Source organism: Natator depressus, chromosome 9, assembly GCF_965152275.1.
Source record: "Natator depressus isolate rNatDep1 chromosome 9, rNatDep2.hap1, whole genome shotgun sequence".
In the NCBI taxonomy this organism is placed as follows: Eukaryota; Metazoa; Chordata; order Testudines; family Cheloniidae; genus Natator; species Natator depressus.
In genome coordinates this window covers 33,439,551-33,462,147 of record NC_134242.1, presented here as the reverse complement: position 1 = coordinate 33,462,147, position 22,597 = coordinate 33,439,551, and positions in this window count along the sequence as shown.

The window sequence follows — 22,597 nt, the reverse complement described above, 5'->3', positions numbered from 1 at the left end:
TGCCACCAAATTTTCCCTGTGGGTGCTCCATCCCTGGAGCACCCACGGAGTCAGTGCCTAAGGCGCCACTTTTGATGTGATCAGTGGGAGGAGTGGCCGCTCACCCTGCTTCCCCGCTAGCTACGCTCCCCCACCTCTAGGAGCCAGAGGGACCTGCCGGATGCTTCCTGGGAGCTGCCCCAGGTAAGCACCGTCGGGACTCCCCACCTCGCCCCCCGACAGATCCCTCTGGCTCTTAGAGGTGGGGTGGGCACCCACTACAGTGGCCCACGAGACCCTTCTGCCCGGTTCTGGGGGAAGTCAGGGGACAGGGGTGGATGGGGCAGGAGTCCCGGGGGGTGGGGATGGGCAATGACCCCCTCATGGGGTGAGGAGGGAACCAGTTAAGATTTTGGCAGCTCAGCACTGGTTAAATCACATTATAATTATTATAACCTTTCCTTTTGGCCAGCAGAAGTCCCCTGTAGTCTTGTGTCAGCTTCAAATGTATGTGTTTACAGCTCTATTTACCATTCTCCAGATGGTTCTAATCGATGCAGTATGTGCCCAGTTGCTACTGGTATCTACTGAAGGGTTGCGGCAATCCTGTCAACTTAGAAAGACAGCTACAGCATTTTTTTTTTTTAAAACCTATCTTGGACTCCCACCAAGAGTTATTAGGTAAGAAGCAATCAAACAAGGGCAGCGTTAGAGTACATTTGGTAGCCATATGATATCTATTAAATACAAGTCCTCTGCCTGCAAAGAATTGACATTACCTCAGATGCACAGTTAACTGCTGTCTCTGAAGCTGGTAGTGCCAAGTATCTTACACAGCCCAATGGATAATGTAACTGCTTTTCTAACTAATTGTTTTGTTAGTTACAAATTAAAGGCATCTAATCAAACATTGCCATCAGAACATACGGGGCCAAGGTCACATAGCATATTTTCTGTAACTGCCATACAAAGTTCTGCATAGCTGGAAACGTATTGAGTAAACTTTATTCCTAGTCCACTAAAATCCATGGAGCTATGACAGTTTATATCCGCTTTTCACATTTTATAGGGGCTAAAGACAAGGGGTTTGGTTTTGTTGGTATAGTAATTCGTTTACATGATATCATCCATGCAGGCCGATTGCTCTAAGGGACCAGAGATGATATACAGGGTCTTTCACATCTAAATTCAAATCTCATCCAGGATTAATAACTGAAAGTCAATATTATCTGATGGCTGTTGTGAAGTGCAGAAGGAGTTGGAAGTCTCAGCCTATTTCCCCGTGGACACCTGTCTACATCAAAACTCCATTTATACTAATAGGCAATCTCACCACAAAGGCTGAGTTAATCTGAGTTGGCAGTGCTCTCAGCCTTAGAAATGGTACCTTCAGAATTGTGCTGAAAAAATTCCATCAGTGCAGGATGTTGTTCACAAGCATCAGTTTCACTTTAATAGGATTTGGTTGTTTTTTTGAGTTCCAGGGTATGTATTTTACATAGAACATATTAAATTCTTTTTCAGTATCAAACATAAGGAACCATATTTCTCCAGGTTTCAGAGTAGCAAAAAGAACAGGAGTACTTGTGGCACCGTAGAGACTAACAAATTTATTAGAGCATAAGTTTTGGTGGGCTACAGCCCATATTTCTCCAGGAGCCCAATAGGCTAATGTATCAAAACAGCCAAATATCATCCCAAACCCTTCCCAGAGATGAGATCCATTGCATTTATTTTACTTTGCTGCACAAGTAATCCATCTCATCCGGATGAAGAATCTTGCACAAATAGCATATCATTGACTTGCATTGTGAAGGCCAAGCATACAGCACATACACAAGAGGTGTTATTTTAAACAGACCACTAAGTCCCTCTAGTAAATCCCATATAGAAAAAACTTTTAGTACAGATCCACGTTTTAAACAGTCTGCTTAATAGGTCTGGCCTTCAAAGGCTTCATTGTTTGTTATTGCACATCATGTATTATACCATGAAGAAAAAAAAAATACAGGCCCAGCCCTGCAGAGAGATGGGCACAGTATAAGAACCGAAATAGAATGTGTAAGGAGACGGAAGAATTACTTTTTCTAATACAATATACTCAAGCTTTTGGGAGGCGGGTTTGCACAATTTGGTTTGTTTAATGCCAAAATTTCAACAAGAATATTAAGACAATATTTTAGGCAGATAAATTGGCAGAGTGCACATACCTATGATGGAACACATGACTCAATGTATTTGTATAACATTAAAGAGAGTGCAAAAATAAGAATAAATGCCAAATCAAATGAAAATAATATACTCCAGATTAATAGGTCTCTTGCCAATTAAAGAAAAGTCTGCTATCCATTACAATGGATGAAAATGTTTTGTTCACAACTGTATCAAACATACATGGACAACTTTACAAAGAAAAATGATCACCACCTGCTAGAGTCCCAGTTCAAAATATGGGTCATGCAAACTACGAACAATGATTTAAAACCAGGCTCATTAATAACAGCAAAGCACCATGGAACGTTTTTGTAGGGCAGGCAAGCTAGTGTCATCTAGCCACAAAACAGGCATGTTTTGTAATGTGGTATTTATTAAAAATTAACAGATGTTGGAATTAGTACAGTATTCTGCTTTAGCCTAATAGGGTGTCATTTTTTCTACTTTGATTCTTTAATAAAATGAATTGGGATGATTCTTTATTAGACTGATATAATTGTTTACCGCAGGATGAAATAGATATGATGCCATGTACCCTGTAGTAGGATTTCTCTGAAAATTGGGTATGATTCACCAAAATGTAAATGAGACCAGTCAATGTGTCATTAATAAGAGACAAGGTCGGTGAGTTGATATCATTTCACCAACAGAAGTTGGTCCAAGAGACAAGGTTTCAAGTTCCACAGAGCGGACCTGAAGAAGAGCTCTGTGGAGTTTGTAAGCTTGTCTTTCAACAGAAGCTGGTCCAATAAAAGATATTACCTCATTCACCTTGTCTCTCACACATCCAACATGGCTGCAGCACCACTGTGACAGTGTAAGGAAGTTCCCAAAGGAATTAGAGAAGATAATTAATTTACTAGATTCCTGCCTCCTAAAGTCAGACAGGTATAGGGTATGGAACTAAGAGAGAAGGGATTTTTTTCCTTAACACTTTTCAATTAGGTTAGATCTCTCAACATCTGGGCCAAATCCTGCCGAGGACAGAAGCCCAGAAAAGCAGTGGCACTACTGCAGCCCAACAGTAAGGGTGAGCAGGCCAGGCAATGGAAAGTAGTGCTCAGTAGCGAAACACAGTACAGCAATGCAAGCATTGTTAGGAGTGGGGAGTGAGTCTGCAGCCATGCAGAACCACAGGTCAAAGTACCCTTTGGGGGTGAAGCGTGGTAGTGGTGCATGCTACTGTAGCCCATGAACTATTGTAGCTGTTATGAAGCAGGTGTGTTGGTGCTTTGCACCTCACCATTATTGAGCAAGGGGTGGATTCCAGTCTTCTTCAGACTTATGTCTCTTGCTCTAGACCCATGTGCACAAAGCTTTGAGTAAGGGACCAGAATTTGAGCCTCAGAAACCAGATGAAAATAGGTTGTTGATTTATGCTGACCTTCCTGATTACATAGGACAGCTCAGTCAGGCAGCAACTAAAGAGAAACACCATTACTTCTTTGCCCCCTTACATCCTATCCTGAGGAACCAGGTTCTAACTTGAAATACACTGTGTTGAGTATCCTAAAGATGTTTGCAGGGATCCGCATCGTGTAGAAGTGCTGGCAAAATTCTTTTGCTGACCATTTGCAGACACAAGAAAGTTCTACCAAACCACTGCTGCGCCACAACACATGAAGTCTGATCGCAAGTGCTTCCACACTAAGTCTAACAGTTTATACAGCTCCGCTCCAAACCTCAGATTTGTTTAGGATGAAACATGTCATTTAGCAGAAGCGTTGAAAGCTAAATTACACCTGCCTGAGACCCAGGACAGATGAGATTTAGTCCTGGACTAGAGACAGCTTTTCTAAACTTAAATAAGTCATAGCTTTAGTGCCCGTTATCTTCTAGTTGGATAGGGCTAGAAAAGTGATCTCCATCCCATTTGGAAGAGGGTGATTGTCACATTCTCAGTGGGATAGACAGTAGTCACTTCCAGCTCTTAAAGTATCTGATACGTCTGACCTTAGTGCATTTTTATGTACACAAAAGGCCTTTAGGTCAGTTTTTTGAAAGAGTTTATGTCTGAGTCCTGTACAGTTGGACACATGGAATTAAGGCACCTGGTTTTGATGCAGCAGGATAAAGTTCCAGTAAAAAAATGTTACAAGTTCTCTAAAAAAAATTTGTGAAACAGTGTTTGTGACTTGTATTACCTACAGAGAATACAGGATGCTGTGGTCTTAAGGTTTTTTATTAGCAGCCATTTGGGGTGTCTCTATGGCTCATTTGTAGTTTTGCCACTTTTAATTCAGCCATCCCAAACCAATAAAATTGTTATCTACATCACCATGTATTCTATGTACACAAACTTCCATATTTATACATACATGCAGTATACACACACACACGTTTTCATTGCATTCATATGCAAGTGGTTACATAGCCTGTGCATTATCAGGTCAATGAACAGTGCCCAACTGTTGCGGGGATAGTACATCCCACCCTCAGGGTGATGGGGTAAGGGCGTGGTCACCCCACAGCAAAGCCAAAGGGGTGGCACCCAGCCTCAGGGACACATAGTCCAGAGTAGAGTGGCCCACAGGCCAGAGTCAATATAACCACCCTCAAATGCAGGGTAGTGTTGTCTAGTGGCCGGAGTCAGTATCACCTTTGAATGCACGGTAGAGTGGCCTACTGGCCAGCACCTGGGGGGACTATCACCAGGGGTGTGGTGGCCTTGGTATGGGGGTCTGGGTCCACCTGACTCCACCGGGCTCCAACCCAGGGCCCTAACAGTGGCAGAGTGGCCCGCCACTGGGTCAGCGGGGAATCCCACAGAAACATGCTGACCTCAGGAGGGTGGGAGGTACAACTCACCCACCCTCCCTGGGTCACTTCCTACCAGGTTGCCTGCAGCAGCAGGCTCCTCAGCCCAGGAGGCTCCCTGGGGTTCTGCTGGCTGCAGGCCTCTTGTCCAGGTCTCTGGCTCTTTGGCTCCTGGGCTGGAGCCTCTAACAAGCACCCTTCCTCCTTGGCAGTCAGCCCAGAGTGATCTAGGCTGCTCCCTTTTATACTGCAGCAGCAGCAGGAACATGCCCAGCAGGGTCAAGAGGGCATGGCTTCCGCTGCTAAGAGCTCTGCCTTAATCCCTTCCGCTCCAGTGTGGGACCAGTCCACCCCGTCACACCAACAATAAAAGTAAACAGGCTATACAGACTCGAATAGAAACTACTGAAATATTATGGTGCGACTATGTAATTAAATGGTTTGCCCCCACCTGAAATATTATGTACCGTTCAGGTCACCCAGCTCAGAAAAATATAGCAGAAATAGGAATCCAAAGATGAGCAACACAACTCATTAGAGACATGGTAAGGTTTCCATCTGAGAAGAGACTGAAAAATTCTAGTTTAGAGAGGAGAAAGGTACAAACAAACAAAGGTATAGAGAAGGTAAATAGGAGCACCCTATTCTCATAATGCAAGAGCAAAGGACATGCAATCGAAAGATGATGGACTTAAACATTTAATAATGATAAATGAAAGCATTCCTTAGCACATGCTTAATCTTAAATTAATTGCCACATGTTATTGAAGCCAATGGGGTTGTTAGGTTTGAATAAGAATTAGACATTTCCATGGAAAGTGAGATTACATTAGATAAGATGTAAACTCTCATGTCTCTGAGCAAACTGATGGGACATTAGGAAGAAACTTTTCCAGGCAACAGCTTATTCCATTCCAAGGTTTCCTGTACCAACCTTGGAAGCATCTAGCAGAGGCTGCTGTCAGAGAGAGAATAATGGACATGAGGGATCACTAGTCTGCTCTGATATAATGTCTGTGCTATTGAAGGGATTCATATTGCATTTTCTTGTATCTTCTTACTATTTTCTCTCTGGCACAAACTGTATTTGTTATGTTTGACACACATACAAGAATGTTTGGCCTGTTACCCATGTAAATGTAAAATCGTACAATCGTACAAATGGCAGCAGTGGGTTTTCTGCTGCCATTATCATAAACAAAGTATTGTGCCCATTAGCTGGTTATAGAGGAATTCTTGTCATACTTTGGAGCAAGCTGACAGTGAATCAGAGCAGACTGAGCCTTGAAGCTGTGGTTAAGCAATGAACAATTCAGTGAATTGCTACCACAGCTTCAACATTTCTGAAGACATTAGTCTTCTGCCCAGTGTTATTTTTGTTGCTAGTACATAGCCCACAGTATGCCAGAAATTCAGTGGCTTTGGGCCTGATTGTGTAACTTTACTCACATGACTTCAATGGGACAGAGTAAGTAAAGTTCCCAGGACTGGGCCCTGAATTCCACAACTGTCAGCCTGAGGGCCAAAAATCCGAACAGAGTCTAAGTTGGTGCAATTTCAACATTCTTTCAGCATTTAAACATGAACCAAGACTCCCTTACACTCACATCACTGAGTAATTTACACCCCTTACACCTCCCTGCTCAATCTGGCCCTCTAAGTATAAGCAAGTCTAAATTGGTGTCACTTTCACATTTAGTGTCCTGAAGAAAGGGCTGTAGCGGTACAAGCAATTGGTATATTACAGCTACATCTGCTTAGCTGTAGGGTGACACAAGAATGGGATGATAGTGGTCAATACACTCGGGATTGCTATTTGCTAGTATCCCAGAGAGAAAAGTTTCGGTCAAAGTCATGCATATCCCCTGCACACCAGGATTACTGCACTGGGGGATCACGGACTATGTTATACAGGCTGAGCAAGGGTCACCCTTCCCTGTGCTCTCTCCAGGCTTCCAGAGGTATGATGTCTCCCTGGCACCACGGCTGGTATGGTGCATTTCCTCCTCCCCCAGAGCAGCTCCTGCTCCTCAGAGCCAGATGTAATACTATAGTGGTTGTGTGGACAACGATCACTCAGGTATGATTCACTGCAACTGATACAAGGAATTATTTGGTATCTTGAGTGAATGGATATAAATTTGGGTGATAGCTGGACAGTAAATGTAGATTTACAAAGTTGGCTACCTATGAGTTGGTAGGTGATATGTCAAACTGTTACCATGATAAAAGGAATCCTACAACAGCCGAGTACTGTAGCTATTTGAACTCAGTTGGCAGTGGATTTCTATATCAGAGTGTATTTTTAAAGATCCATACCTACACTCAGTTTATTTTATAAAGTTAATATGGCTAATATGTTATAATACTAAGTTAGTATTTCAAAATAGCTCCTGACTTCGTAATATGCTGAACCAATATAATACTTGATCCAGATTTGGGGTCAGAATAAAAAACCTCAAGTTCCATGGGTGGTTTGGACCTATTCAGTGGTTTAGGCCCATCTTTACTCAAAATCCTACGAACTAATATGTACTTTTGCTATATTTGCTTTCCTACCATTGGTGATTATTCATAACCAGCCTCTTCCTCTCCAATTCATTCATTGTTGGCATAATCCAGTGTTTGTGATATCACAATCACATATATGTTGATGAATTATGCCATATACACCATATTCTTCCATCACTGAAAGAATCAAACAAAATTAGGGAGAAGTGACATTAACATGAAATAATCACCAATAATAGGAAGTACATGGTACTGTCATTTAATTTAGCTTAGCAAAATATCATACTTCAAAGTTTGATTGAATATGCTCTTTTAAGCATAATGGGCCTGATCCAGTGCTCACTGAAGACAGTTTTAATGGGTATTGGCTGAAATCTGGTATGTGCCTGACATGAGTCAATGCAGTAAATGAGAAACTACAGTACAAAATTACCCAGTATGGCCCAGGTCCACAAAGGCATTTAGGCTCCTAATTGCCATTGAAATCTAGGTCTCTATCTGTTTGTAATGAGCACTCTTGTATATTTTAGTGGCATTTTAAGTGCTTTAATATAAAGCTGTTACATATTAAACTTAATTACCGACATAAATTTTGGCTTTTATTTTTGCCTTGCAGCTGCCACATGGTGGAGATAATGAATTTCCTATTTTTACTAGTAAAATTTTGATTGAATTTGTTCAATTTTTGGTTATTGGTGAAAGTGACAAGCTAACAGAGGTGACTTGAGACTGGAGCCACGCCATCCCCAATCACAACCTGCAACATGCTCACAATTCCAGAATTGGAACTCTGTTGAGCAAAGCCTGCAATCAATGCTAGTGACTTGTGCTGTGACCCAAGCACAATGTCATTTGTCACCTCTCCACAGCGGAAACGTTAATGTTTTAACCTACTGTACAGCATCATCTAGACAAAAAAGGAAAGAGGCAGGATTTTAAAGCAGATGAGTTTTCACCATGTGGATAACATCTTGCCCCATTTCATTGTCACTTCATTTGTTTTTACTAGTTTATAAAGAACCTATTATATACATCAAGCAGTTGTATACTAAAGGAGCTTTATGCAATTAAACCAAAGACACATATTAAACCCATAACTACTAAAAGATTGTCTAAAAGTTTTTAGTAAATCTCCCTAACTCACAAGTTCATTAATTTACTTGCACATGAAAAAGCATTTGCATGGGAAAATGCTAATTAAGAAAGTAAAACACAATTTCTGTGTGCAGTTTGGCATTTGCACATACCACACAGCTGCAAATTTTGCAGATGCTGTTTCTTCCAATCTCAACCTTGTTCTCCCTAAACTTGAATTCCATCCTGAAAGAAAGACAAGGTGGGTGAGGTAATACTGTATCTTTTATTGGACAAGCTTCTGTTGGTGTCTCTGACGAATAGAAGTTGGACCAATAAGAAATATTACCTCACCCACCTTGTCTCTATCATCATCTTGGGACATGCACAGCTACGACAACTGTACATATTCTGAAAGAAGTCAGTTTCAAAGTTTAGTTTTCTTATTGCTGTGCTGGTTATGGAAATTTGTGCTGAGTTTATTTGTTCAAGCAAGGAGACGGATTTATTTCCTACTTTTTGACCATGTGGATGGGAAGATGGCGGATGCAGTTCTTTTTCAGCCAGTCCATGTGGGACTGAGGGTAGACGAGGGGCAAGGAAGTCAGTTAGTCTGGGAAGGATTTTTGGTCTGCCTTTGGGGCAGGGTGCTCTAGGAAGGCAGAATTTTTGGTTTTGAGGTGAAAAGTCCTATCCTGATGTAAGCTGAAATAGTTGGCCTCCATCTGTCTGCGGGATCATCAGAGGGGCTGCAGAGGTTATTTTGAAAGCATCTCTCTAAAGCGTGCAGCCTTTGTGAATTCTTATTTTCAGGTTACAATATAACATCCACTTCATTTTTAGGAAAGTAGTGTCACTGCTGTTCATTGCATGTGTCTGGATTTCAGTGGGTAGGGGAAGGATCTTAGTGGTTTTGGTGGCACTGTATAAATCAGTTGAAGGAGTACACTCCTTATATACACATGGGTGGGATACAGTACATATGTTTTTGCTTTCTTTGTATGTACAGGCTTGCTCATGTTTCTTCAGGCTTTCCAAAATGTCCTCATTCATTATTATTCATGTTTCTGTATTTGTAACATAACCTTTATACAGTAATGAATGGCTGGCGGGGTATGACATAGAAAGAGCAGTTAAGGGTTTTCATAGTCACTGAACAAGGATGAGAACAAAAACAGAGGAAGTTGTGTGAAAGTGGAGGAAAGCGTCTTCTAGAGGTTAAGTTCTGGCTGTGGCTACCTGTTGCTTTCAGGGGTGTGCCCACAGCCATATGGAGAAGTGATATTCTCAGGCTCTTGAACGGGAGCATCAGCCACAGATGTTCACCTTGCACCACCCTCTGCACACTCGGAGAAGGACAGGCAGCCTGGCCGGTCACAACCCTTTGGTGCCATTGAGGGCCACCGGGCAGGCTAGCTCGCTTATTCCCTTAATTCAAGGGGTATTAGATAAATCATTTTTACCTGCTCCTAAAGAAGAGCTCTGGAGAAAGGTATAGAGAGACTTTTGCTTCTTTCTCACCTTCACCCCCACACAAGCAAAGCCTTAAGTGCTCACAGCTAGAGCCATCATGTCCCTGGACAACATTATAATACTGAAGTAGAGCTATACAAGGAGAACTGATCATCATCCAGTTACCATTCAGGACATTGTAAACAATCCCTTTTAAGCAACAGTGAAGTCTTCATGCATTGTCTCTCTCCAGTCACAGTCACCCTTTCCATCTGTTATTTACTTTAAAGTAAGGGGGTCCAATCCTGCTCTTTTTGGAGAGAGGAGCAAAACTGATAGCTTCCAAATAGAGGATATTGGTGCAATCTTGCTCTCTCACTCAGGGCTTAAATCAGCTCTTTGTTATAAATGAGAGCTTCACTGTTGGACTTTAACCAAAGCAGAATACAGGCTTCAATTGTTGTGCACCTTGGTAGAAGCATCCCTTTGATAACTCCTCGAGTTATATGATTAATGTAGCTTACCATGCACCTTTGACAGCCTCACTTCGACTCTGCTCGGCAATTCGTCTCTGCTGGTATTACCACCACCACTCTAAACCTCTGAACAGTTGGGGGTGGGGGGTTTTGTGTTTGTTTTCTGTAAATCAGCCTGGTAGAAAAATATTCCTTCAAATGAGGGATTGCCTTCCAAAGCCACAGTGGCCCAAAACCCAGGATGAGCAATAATCATTCTAGGAAGAGAGACAGATGTCTCTAGCCCTGCTGGGTCATAAGTTGTATAGAAAAGACAGGATTCTCAGCTTTCCAGTGGAGCCTAGATGTTCAAGGGATCAGACCGTATCTCATGCAGAGAACATTGTTATGTACAGAAGAGGCTATGATATGTAATTTCTCAGGCTAACATTTTACTAGTTATGATTTTCTTCTCCCTGCAATACTTGTACGGTTAGGTTCAAGAGGAACAGGATTTACAGGCAGAAAGATTATAAAGTACCGTGTAGAGGGGGGTCAGTGAGTGGTTGGTATGCTACCTCATAGTTAGGCACAGAATAACAACCCCTTTGTCTCACTCACCCCTAGCCCCAGTCAGCTACAGCTCAGGCCACTCAGCTGTCTATTCTTTCTTATGGCTCAGCTCTCAAACCTAACCCCTTCCAGGTAACAGGAAAGCCCAAACACACACTTGGCATTCAAGGACTCTAGGTCACACCTGCAGTCTCAGTCCAGACACATTAGTCCTTGCCCCTTTATCTCAAGGCTTACATCTCCCCTTCCACAGGGGCTAAAAGCCAGGCCCACCCTCACCTCGGGGTTCCAGCCCAGGGTCCTTGTGATAAACAGGTAAGGGCTGTTTTTTTTACAATATCTCACAAACTCCCTGGGCTGCTTCCTACCTTTGCCTGTTAGCAAGCATCTGTCCTAGAGCTGCAGTCTCTGCTACTCACTCTCTAGAGCATCACCTCTCTGTGCAGCTTTTCCCCAGTTTGTTCCTCAAGCTCTTTCTCATAAGGGTTTGTAGGTTCTCTGTCAGTCACCAAGCTCTGCCTCAGCTGCAGCCTTTTATCACCATTGTGATAAAGTGGCCAATTAGCTGCAGCTGGAGAAGTAACTGACCCATGTATTAACCCCTTCCTGGATGCCATAATTTGGGTCTATACACCCATCACATACCAATACAAGTGTTTAGAAATAACTTAAAGCATTTCTGAAGTCAGTTTTTCTAACATGTGACATGAAGATGAGAGGAGTGGTACAAAGGTTTCCCTGGACATGTGTCATAAATAGAAAGGGAAGGGTAAACCCCTTTAAAATCCCTCCTGGCCAGAGGAAATCTCCTCTCACCTGTAAAGGGTTAAGAAGCTAAAGGTAACCTCGCTGGCACCTGACCAAAATGACCAATGAGGAGACAAGATACTTTCAAAAGCTGGTAGGAGGGAGAGAAACAAAGGGGTTTGTGTGTCTGTCTACATTTTGTCTTTGCCGGGGATAGACCAGGAATGAAGCCTTAGAACTTTTAGTAAGTAATCTAGCTAGGTATGTGTTAGATTATGATTTCTTTAAATGGCTGAGAAAAGAATTGTGCTGAATAGAATAACTATTTCTGTCTGTGTATCTTTTTTGTAACTTAAGGTTTTTGCCTAGAGGGGTTCTCTATGTTTTGAATCTAATTACCCTGTAAGGTATTTACCATCCTGATTTTACAGGGGAGATTTCTTATTTCTAATTCTATTTTTATTAAAAGTCTTCTTGTAAGAAAACTGAATGCTTTTTCATTGTTCTCAGATCCAGGGGTTTGGGTCTGTGGTCACCTATGCAAATTGGTGAGGCTTTTTATCCAACATTTCCCAGGAAAGGGAGGGTGCAAGTGTTGGGAGGATTGTTCATTGTTCTTAAGATCCAAGGGTCTGGGTCTGTAGTCACCTAGGCAAATTGGTGAGGCTTTTTACCAAACCTTGTCCAGGAAGTAGGGTGCAAGGTTTTTGGGAAGTATTTTGGGGGGAAAGACGTGTCCAAACAGCTCTTCCCCAGTAACCAGTATTTGTTTGGTGGTGGTAGCGGCCAATCCAAGGACAAAAGGGTGGAATATTTTGTACCTTGGGGAAGTTTTGACCTAAGCTGGTAAAGATAAGCCTAGGAGGTTTTTCATGCAGGTCCCCACATCTGTACCCTAGAGTTCAGAGTGGGGGAGGAACCTTGACAACATGTTTGAAAGGACCCATATAACTCACAGATTTGCCACTCGTGAGTAATGCAGCCAAACCAAAAAAATCTTTTACCACAACACACAGTGTCTGCTTTATTCATTTAATCCAACTCCCAGCATCTGCAGAGTTAGAAGGGCAAAAGACTGTTTCCCACCCTCACAGGTTTATGTCCGATCATCCAGTAAGATCCTACACAACATTATCATACTCGCCTAATGAATGCCTTCTGGGATTGATTATATTTCCGAGTTTTGCTTTGGCATTTAACCAATTACAGAAACAGTTTATTGATTTTTACTATATTCTAAGGTGGAATATCAGTCATATCTTAGTGAAATTATTTCTGGTGCATCAGGCTTTCCATAGATTATTGAAATCTATAGCAATAGCATCATTTTCTCTTCTTTGAACAAGATTTGGAAAATGTTTAATTGTCCAAAGTGGCTTCTTCATTTGGAAGCTATAATATCAGCACAGTCTCTTCCTATCTGCACTAGTAAACTATAATTGGGGTGAAGTTTGTTACGAGAAGCCAAACATGGTAGCTCTGATGATCTGATATAGGATCACCTAGATATGCAAATAAACCAACTGCAATTAAGGACTACTCCTGTTTGTTCAAGTGCATTGGGCCCTTGTAAATTGTCTCTTGCTTACTTTTTATGGTAGGTAAGCTTCAGGTGTCAGCTGAAAAAGCCAGACATGAAATCATATTATCCCTATTTATAGTCTAGCTGGTGAATGCAGAAGATAGCGGCTTCTGTTTAATGGAGAATGGTTTGAGTACTTCAGTACCATTTGGAATTGGGTTGCTTGATTACAAAAGCAGGCCCTCTTTTACATCTTCACATGAAGCAGCTGTTTTAAATCATTTCAAGTTTTAAAAGTGGAGTTGTGCAAGAATTTAAATTGCTAGCAATGGGCAAAATGGTAGAAACTATTAGACTAGGATGCCAATCTCTGACCGATTTCTAACCGGGATATGGACATCTGAGAGAACTGAGAAAACATGATCATTAATCATTAAATTCATTGTCTCTTGTTTGAACCATGTTTACCTCAGTGCTTCACTGTGATTTTATAAAAATCCACCAACAAATACAAGAACGGGGGAATCTATCACCACCATGTTTCCACTCTCCAGTATTTGATCTCCACTACTACGTGCTCATTTACCACAGTATTAAACATGTGGAGCCTGACCCTGCGGTCCCTACTCAGTGGAAGTTGTGCATGAGTAGACTTTGCAGCACCACGCTATAATAAGTAAATAATGTGATAATGCAGTGATCATCTTTGTATTTCCTTTAGGGAATTTGCACTTAAAAACTTGAATCAGGCAATCCAATGCCAATCGGCAACATTTTCTCCAGCATACTACAATGTTAATGTTAAAAGAGAAGGATGACTCTTTCATTTCATGACTAATAGTCCCTGCCCTGTTCTCTACTGAGCTCCTGCATCCTCATCCAGCTACTCGGTCTCGGTGCTGAGCTGAGGAGTTGCCAGTAGGTGCAATGTATTAATATTAGGGCTTAGTTTTGTACATAATTATTCTGGATTTAAAGGTCCAATAAGGTAAAGCAATTGCCCATGATGATGAGTTAACCACAGCTTTCCAGCAGAAACACAGAGATGTGTGCTGATCCACATAACCTTCATGATCAAAAAGTGTCCTTTCCTTTATTTTACCTATGTTTCCATGTATAAGGTGAAAGAAGTAAAAAAAAGCGATCTGTGCAACATCATGTCCTCCCTTACAAATTTTCCCTCAACTGTGCCTTGGTGTAGCCAAAATCTCTTATAGAGAAATTCTGTAATGCTGTTCAAGTTTTTCTTTTTAGTATTCCAATTACACTGACTGAATCAAGACCCATCACCTAACCTTTTTTCATCTGTGACAGGCAGAGTTAATAAAATCTTAAGGGCAAATTCTGCTCTAATGTAGACTGTTGTAAGTCCAGAGTAACTGCACTGATTTTAAGGAATTACTCCAGATTTATACCAGTCTGACTGAGAGCAAAATTTGGCTCCTAAGTGATAATTTTGGGTGCTCCTGAATATGTTGCACTTGCCCTACTTACCCCCATGGTGCTGGATGGGATTTTGTCTAATGAGTCACAGTCAAATCAAATTACTTTTGATTATAGTCACAAAGAGTCTCTGCCCCCCTTGCTACCATTTTGCTCTCCCTGAGGGAAAGCATGAAAGAAAAATATGCCAAAAGTGACAAAAACTCAGACAGCACAAGTTCCAAGAATGTAATGGCTGTAATAAACTACACATGGTGTTCTCTTTTAGTATCCGTTCTCTTTCACAGGAGACACATGAGACACAGATGATGTCCGTTATGATACAGTCCCTCTTGGCATTAATTCAATACAAGCATAGTTTTGGTGGGGAGGGGGGTTGTTTGTTTTTTTTTTTTTTCTTTCCTCCTTCTTCTCTGAAACTATACTAAACTGAATCCCTTACAGGTTATTTGCCAACTTCTTAGAAAAGACAGACAAACCTCCTCTATTGCAATACTATAAATTGAGGACATGAGGGGTACGCCTAGCTGACCCATGTAGGATAGTTCAAGCCATCAGCCAGAGTCACTCCCTACACTACACTGGCATGCACCCTGATATACACTCTGGTGGAGATCCCCTGCAGTCAAAAGACAACCATGTGGTTGTGGTCACACAAAGTAGCTATCTCATCCCGCAGATCAGGAGGGGCCAGAACTACTTAAAGGGGTGCCACTGGCCATGAAGGACCCTGTTTGGAGTAGCTGGGGAATGCACTGGTTCTGTGTTCCTAGCATGTAAAGCTCTCAGTGGAAGGCATGATGTAGTGTGGTAGCAGAAACAGCCTCTACCAGGGTTAGAAGTTGACACATGTAAGTTATGCTTCTACTTCTGTGCAACTGCTCTTCTGAACTTGAACACCATCAGTGTTTGAAAATAAATGACTTTTTTTCTTTTTGCCAAAATTAATAGGAAAATTCTCCATTTGACATGATTTTACACTCCCAAAATTTTGATTTTTAATGGAATCAGAGGTTCCTTGCCTCATGTTTACATATGCTACTTATGGATTCTAAGGGGGCAAAGATGCTGGCCTTAGTTATTTCTAAAATGAAACATAAGTGTATCTATACACACACACACAATAATAAATATGCTTATAAAATGCATTAGGTTTGGAAACATCAGCATCCAGCTTTCTTTTCATTTGATCATGAGATTTAAGCCTGTGACTTTATGGCTACATCTTTGTCAATAATCTTTTTTCCTTTTTAAATGTATTTATATTTTGCTTCCCCCCAACTCCCTCTCCCCAGTACAAACATACACAGACAAACACACACACACACAACTGCCTTTACTAGGATGCTGTAAAGTATCAGAGGAGTAGCCGTGTTAGTCTGGATCTGTAAAAGCGGCAAAGATTCCTGTGGCACCTTATAGACTAACAGACATATTGGAGCATAAGCTTTTGTGGGTGAACACCCACTTCGTCGGATGGACGAAGTGCGTATTCACCCACAAAAGCTTATGCTCCAATACGTCTGATAGTCTATAAGGTGCCACAGGACCCTTTGCCGCTTTTACAGGATGCTGTACTAACACGTGCATAATCTGGTGCCCATAAAACCGCAGTTCCAGTGTTGGCCAATTTCAGAGACAGAATACCAGACCAGGGTTCCAGTTATGCAATGAGTCCTTCCTAGGCGTACCCTGCACAGAGCTGATTGCAAGATGGGGACCTAGATGGACGGCTGATCTGATCCGCTCTGGCAATTCTAGATGACTGCCGTGGGTAGAGGAAGTATTCAAATTCAATTACGAATTCCCCACTCATCCCCACAATTAAGAATTTATGTAGACACTCAATCCAGCTCTGATAAAAAATATTTTTAAAACTCTGAAAATAGAGCGAGAAATGGCATTTGTGCATGTCTGCCCCGAACTGTGTGGTGCTGAAAAATTACTTCACAGAGCACCAAGTTCAGTTTTATCAGAATTGCATGAAAAAAGGAGGCACCCAGTGTTGTCATTATAAAGTGAACACTTACCTGCAGTGGCATCTGAGAAACTGCAGTTCTCCTTTCTAAGCAGCAAGGCTAAAAGTAACTTAACAGCGTCAGTCCTGCTGGGTTGAAAATCATTGCACAGGGCCTTCTGCACCACTTACGCTCATAATACAGGGTGTAAGTGGTGCTGTCCATAAGGCCTCATGTACAGCCCTCTGTACTGGGGTGAATTTCAGCCCTACTGAGCCATGGAAAGCAGCAGGTCCATTGTGTTCACATTGCTTTGAACCCAAATAGACAATTTCTGAGCCATTACATGAAGGAAACAGTTATTTCATTGGAAAGGTTTTGAACACAACCGTCTATCTGTAAGTGTAGTAACCCTATAGACTCCTCCAAAGAAATGTGGTAGATACAATGAAAAGTAAGATAAATATGTCAGGTAAAACAGGGGGAACAAACTTATTGGGCAATAGTGAGCTTTCATTTATGAGATTTTAAATGCACAGCCATACAGAGTTGAGTCCCCATTTGAACTTGAAAAGCAGTGGTGATAAACAAACACACACGCTGGCTTTTAGTATAAATTGTGTCAGACAAATGGCTTAGGGGCTTGTCAAGAACAAATGAAGCAAATGTTGTAATGTACTGTATCCAAACTTTTTGCAACGGTGGGTTGAGTGCCAGAAGTGGACATGGGCTGTCAAATATTGTTATGTAATTTGAAAGCTCTGCTTTCAAGGGAGGGACACGTTTTCACTAAGTATGGGGGATCCAGTCCTGGAAGGCACAGGGCAATGTCTGCTCAGGTAGCAGCTCCTTTCTGGAGACATTCAGAATCGCAGAATCTGAAGCCTGCTAGAGGAAGAGGCTGAGCGCCTCCTGCGAGGGGCTGAGGGCAATCAGCTCCCATTCAAGGGCCCAATCCTGCAAGCCTTATGCTGCCATAAGTAGATCCAATGGGAGTTCCTCAGATGAAAGGCTTGCAAGGTGTAGGGTTGGTACTGACGCAGAGGTTGAAGATACCACCCTACCAGGATCAGGCCATTGGTAGCATTACAGCTCCAACAACCATGGACTTCACACATTATTTCTTGGGATGATTTTGAACAGTCACAAGACAAAATATTGTTCTCAAGTAGAGAAGAGGTTTGCATTTTCAGAATGGTCACTAGTATGCTTCTTAGAGAGAGGATTTTAAAGCAACCAATTACTTTACTGAGGTTGCACAGGAGTAAATCAGTCCAGAACTTGCCCTTTAATATTCTTTAAAGAGATGCGCACAGCTTCCTCCACCCCCATGAAGTGTAGTAAGAAAGAAATTAGACCATAGCAATAGGGAGCAGTCTTGTCTGTAAATGTTTTGTTCTTAAACCCTCTTCTCTGCTGCCAACACATTTGAGTAAATTCAACTGTTTTCCCATGGTGCCCAAAGGACTGAGAGGGCAGTATCATTATTTAGTGATAAGAAACTCTACTTTGTAAGATAGGGGGAGGGCAGGATGGCCTAGATTGTCTAATTAAAAAATACCAGTATTATGAGATTATTGCATTAAGTTGTAAAGATCTTTATGCTGACTGAGTTGGTGAATGGGCTCTTTCCTAAGTGAGCTATGCAACTCTTTTGCAATACTTACAGCTAGTTAACTATTTTCTTGTGAATTTTTATTAAGTCTTAATGCAGTGACAGCTTAGCTGGTTTTGATTTCCACTGGGGTGAAAGTTTCTAACAACCTGCAACTTCAAAAATCACTTTGTCTGGTGGATTAGAGTTAATTTTCTATCTTGCCTAATTAACTTCATTGGCCTGATCAAACTTATTCTTCTTTCTTACTAAGACACATTCAGCTGCTTGTCCAAGAATACAAATTAGCTCATATCCTGGTTATGCTGCTGACACCAGGTCATGAAAAAACGTGCAGGCAAAACACAGTCCCCAGTGCTCCAGAAGACAACAACGAATCTCATATTTCATTAGATCTTGGCAAGTAAGTCAAAAGAAATATCTTAAGAAAAGAAACATTCTCTAGGAGTTCAAGCAGAACAAACCACTTCTGATGTATTAGAGGCGATCTATTGCCACGCTGTGTCCTACCACTTGTGCAGAATACAAACAATTCAGAGCCTGATTGTTTTGTCTTCGTAAGATTTCCATAAAAAGAGAAGGTAACACAATGAGTTAATGCACTAGCTTGAAGCTGTTCAGGAGGGCTTAGGTCAAATCAGCATCACTTCACCGTTCTTTGAAATGTAACCACCTTTGGGGTAGGAACAGCCTAAGCACTGACACAACGTTACAGCTTTTAAAGATGGGAAGCAACATGTCGCTCAGCTAGACTACAGTGGACGAATGCAAATACAGGAGTTGTATAGTCTACCACCATTATTGTTATAAAAAGTGTCTACGGTCGTTAATGACTGAGTGGTCAGCAATGACACCTGCATTAGCAAGTATTCCAGTTGGCTTGTGCTATGGTTCAGTAACAACTCAGAGAAGAATGCCACCTTGCTAAGTCACCATCCAGACTTCCTGTATCATCCGAGTTTTCCTCAGAGGCTATCTGTGCTGCTTAGTTTCTAGGAGCTGATGCAACAATAACAGCTGCCATCTTGGCCAACAGACTGCATGGAACAGAGGCCCTCCACAGCTAAAAGCATGAGTTGCTTGAGGCTATAACAGACTTATACTCTCTGACACTTTGGTATAGAAGGGGACCTGTAATCATGTGAGTTACAAAATCACAGAGCAAAGTGGATATGGCTTCAGGTTATCCCTATGTATTAGTGGCCAAAAAAGGGAATAAGACGAGTGCAACATCTTCCCAGTGCTCCTATAAATTGAATCTTCTAGAAGCTAACTATTTCAAGGGCTTAAAGTTGTGTAGGTTTTGTGGCAGGCCAAAACACCAACACAAGAGAAAAGTATTCTGCTTTCAATGCTACAAGTATTTGGCCAGCAGAGCCTAGCCCCTAGTTGATATTTGTAACAATTCAAAAGGCAGAACAAAGTTCATCCTGACTGACAGCCTTTCCCTAAGAGAGGCCCAGAATTGGAATAGAAGGGCTGTCACAATTCTGATTGGCAGAACTGTATGAGGATGTTTACAGAGGATCCATTAGTGCTAGTTTCAGCTGTCAGCTAATGATGGGGCATCCCAGGAGCACCAAAAACAATGAAAAAGTGAAGCCACAAATAAGTAATTCTTCTCTCAAACTGGTCAGGAGTGACTCCATTCAAGTCAGGGGAATTATGTTGGGGTGAGGGAGGAAAGACTCAGGCCCCAAAAAACCCTCAGAACTCCTTGTTTAAAAGAGACTGGCTAACTGGCAGTCCTAGTATATTTGTCAATGTGTCATCACTTCAGTTTTCACCTGTTTCTACATTTGAAGCGGCCTGACATCTTTTATGGTTATAGAAATATTCAGCAGTTCACCAGCTCAGCATTTAAACGCTTTTGTGTCTGCAAGTTTCCTTTGAAGTTCCTCCTAGCATTTTATTATTCTCTGGGGCACTGAAATATCTTTCTTTATTTGAAACACAGAAGAATCTGGAATCCATTAAAGATGAGATCAAACCAAAGAGCAATAGGTACAGTAGTGCTCAACATTATGGCCACCAGAGCCTGTTTAACCTAACTTTAAAAAGAAAGGACTATGGTTTTGAATTAATTATGACTTTAGCTATTCTGGCCATTAAAAAAAAACTCTGAAAGAGATTGCTAAATAAAAAGAAAAAGTAGCTTTAAAATATATCTCACATGCATAGGACCTTTAACACAGATTGATGAACGACTTAGTTTCTAGGAAAGAAGTCTGGAAGATTAACTGCAAGCTTTCACAATCTGTAAGGCCAGGGCAGGACCCTACAAGTCCAAGGTTTCCAGAAAAACTATATTGTCTATAGAACACAATATTGTTCCTACTTTATATTAATTATATAAAAACAACAATACTTTCCCTTTCCTTGCCGGCAGTGTAAAATCACTGAGAGTGTAATGGCCAACTCAACCTAAAAGCATAGTATTCTCTGCTGATATCTTCTTATTCGACTGATGATGGGAAGGAAAAAGATGCTGTACTCTGCAGAGTACCATGCTTCATCTCCCTGGTTGATGAGGTATATGGTGTAGAAATTTACTTGCTCTATGGTACACACAATAACCAGAAAATAAATGTTTTCTTAGATAAGAGCCAGTTCTCTCATTATGGTCATATAATCATGGCATTTTATAAACTGAAAGTTGCTCGACTTCACCATTGTATGTGCACATATTGGTCAAGTTACTTGCAAACAAGGATTTTTTTCAGGCTGAACAAACATTTCAAAGTCTATTTTGTACGTGCCCTTCCAACACAGCCATCAAAGAACCTACTGGAGACAACCAGAGATGGTGCCTCTTGGCTTAATTGAGGATTGCTTGAAACAATTTCACTCCTTGAGGCCTGGGCTTTGTCTTCTTGTGCTGTACTGCTGCATTAGGATTATTTTCACATAGACTGTTTTCTAGCCAGGATTTTCTTGTTAAACATAGGTTGCTATGCCAAGTGATTTTCTCAGTTGTATGATTTAATATAATCTAGGCAACAACCAGCAATGCCTAGAACTTATGTTTCTTCACTTCCATTTTTTTTTCAAAAGGACTTGTTGCAGAACAGATACCACTTGCAGAAGCATGGGGCCTGGTACTCCTTTTACTTTCACTGGCATAACACTATTGAAATTAATGGCGTTTAATAGGATTAGAACTGTTGTAGGGGAGGGAAGAAGCCAGTCCATGGAGTTGATTCCCTATGCCCATAACTATCAGAAAGAGTGACAGATCAACTTGTGAGGAGGTACATTTTCTCCAATAAAAAGCAGGCTTACAAGACCATGTAAAAAGGTAGTAATTCACTATTTGTTGAGGGCCAGTATTCTTAGCTCGACTAATATTCCCAGTTGTCAAAAACTAGTCATCTCGAAGTGCCTGCCTGTACAATTAAAAGAAGGTAGCATCACTAATGCACTTGCATCTGTAGGATCAGCTGTATTGTTGTCCAGTGCCATGGTTATTCATTCCAGTGAACCCTCCATCATTTTGACTTAACAGAAGATCTCTGCTAACAGTCCCGTGGAGCCACTAAGTGACTTGTCATCAGGCTACCAATTTGCAATGAAGAGATTGCTTGTGGGAAGCTAGTCAAAGTACACAGATCAATTTAACCCAGACTTGCAGGCATCCAGTTCACCCTCAGAAAGTAAAGTACCCTATTTGGAGTTCTGTCCTTCATTAAAACTAGGAGCTGTATAGGAGAGATTATGGGAGTTACATACGTATCTGAGGGCAGAATTAGCCTTTAAAACATGACTCACAACAAGAGAGTCCTAATGGGAGAACTGGTGACATTAATGCAGCCTACTTCATTGGAGGCTGTAGGCAGTCGCACTCACCACCATAGCATCTCCTTCTGTCAGCTTGAGGCATTGTAGGGTCTTCGCCTCTAGTGCCTCCTGTTGGTTGCCTCTTTGGCCCTGCAATGGCCTGATTCTGTCACAACTCAGCCCTCCAGCTGCGTCCCGTCTGTCTGGGGTGAAAAGAGTACAACTAAAAGGCCAAAAACGTCCCAACACAAAATATTTTTCTATCTCTTCTAGGGTTATTCTTCAGCCTGTCATTTAGGCTCACTCTTCATCCCTACCCTAACTAGCTCAATAGTCCTTACATTGGTCTTGCAGAGGAACCCAGGCCCACCACCTGCTCTGGGTTCTTGCCTGGGGACCCTATGGTAAGCAGTTAGGTCTGCTCCTTCAGACACACTGCTGTTTCCCTGGGCCACTTGTTACCTTCAAGGCCTTTGTGCTACTTCCCTACAGCCTGTGCTTAACACAGCCTCTCCTTTGA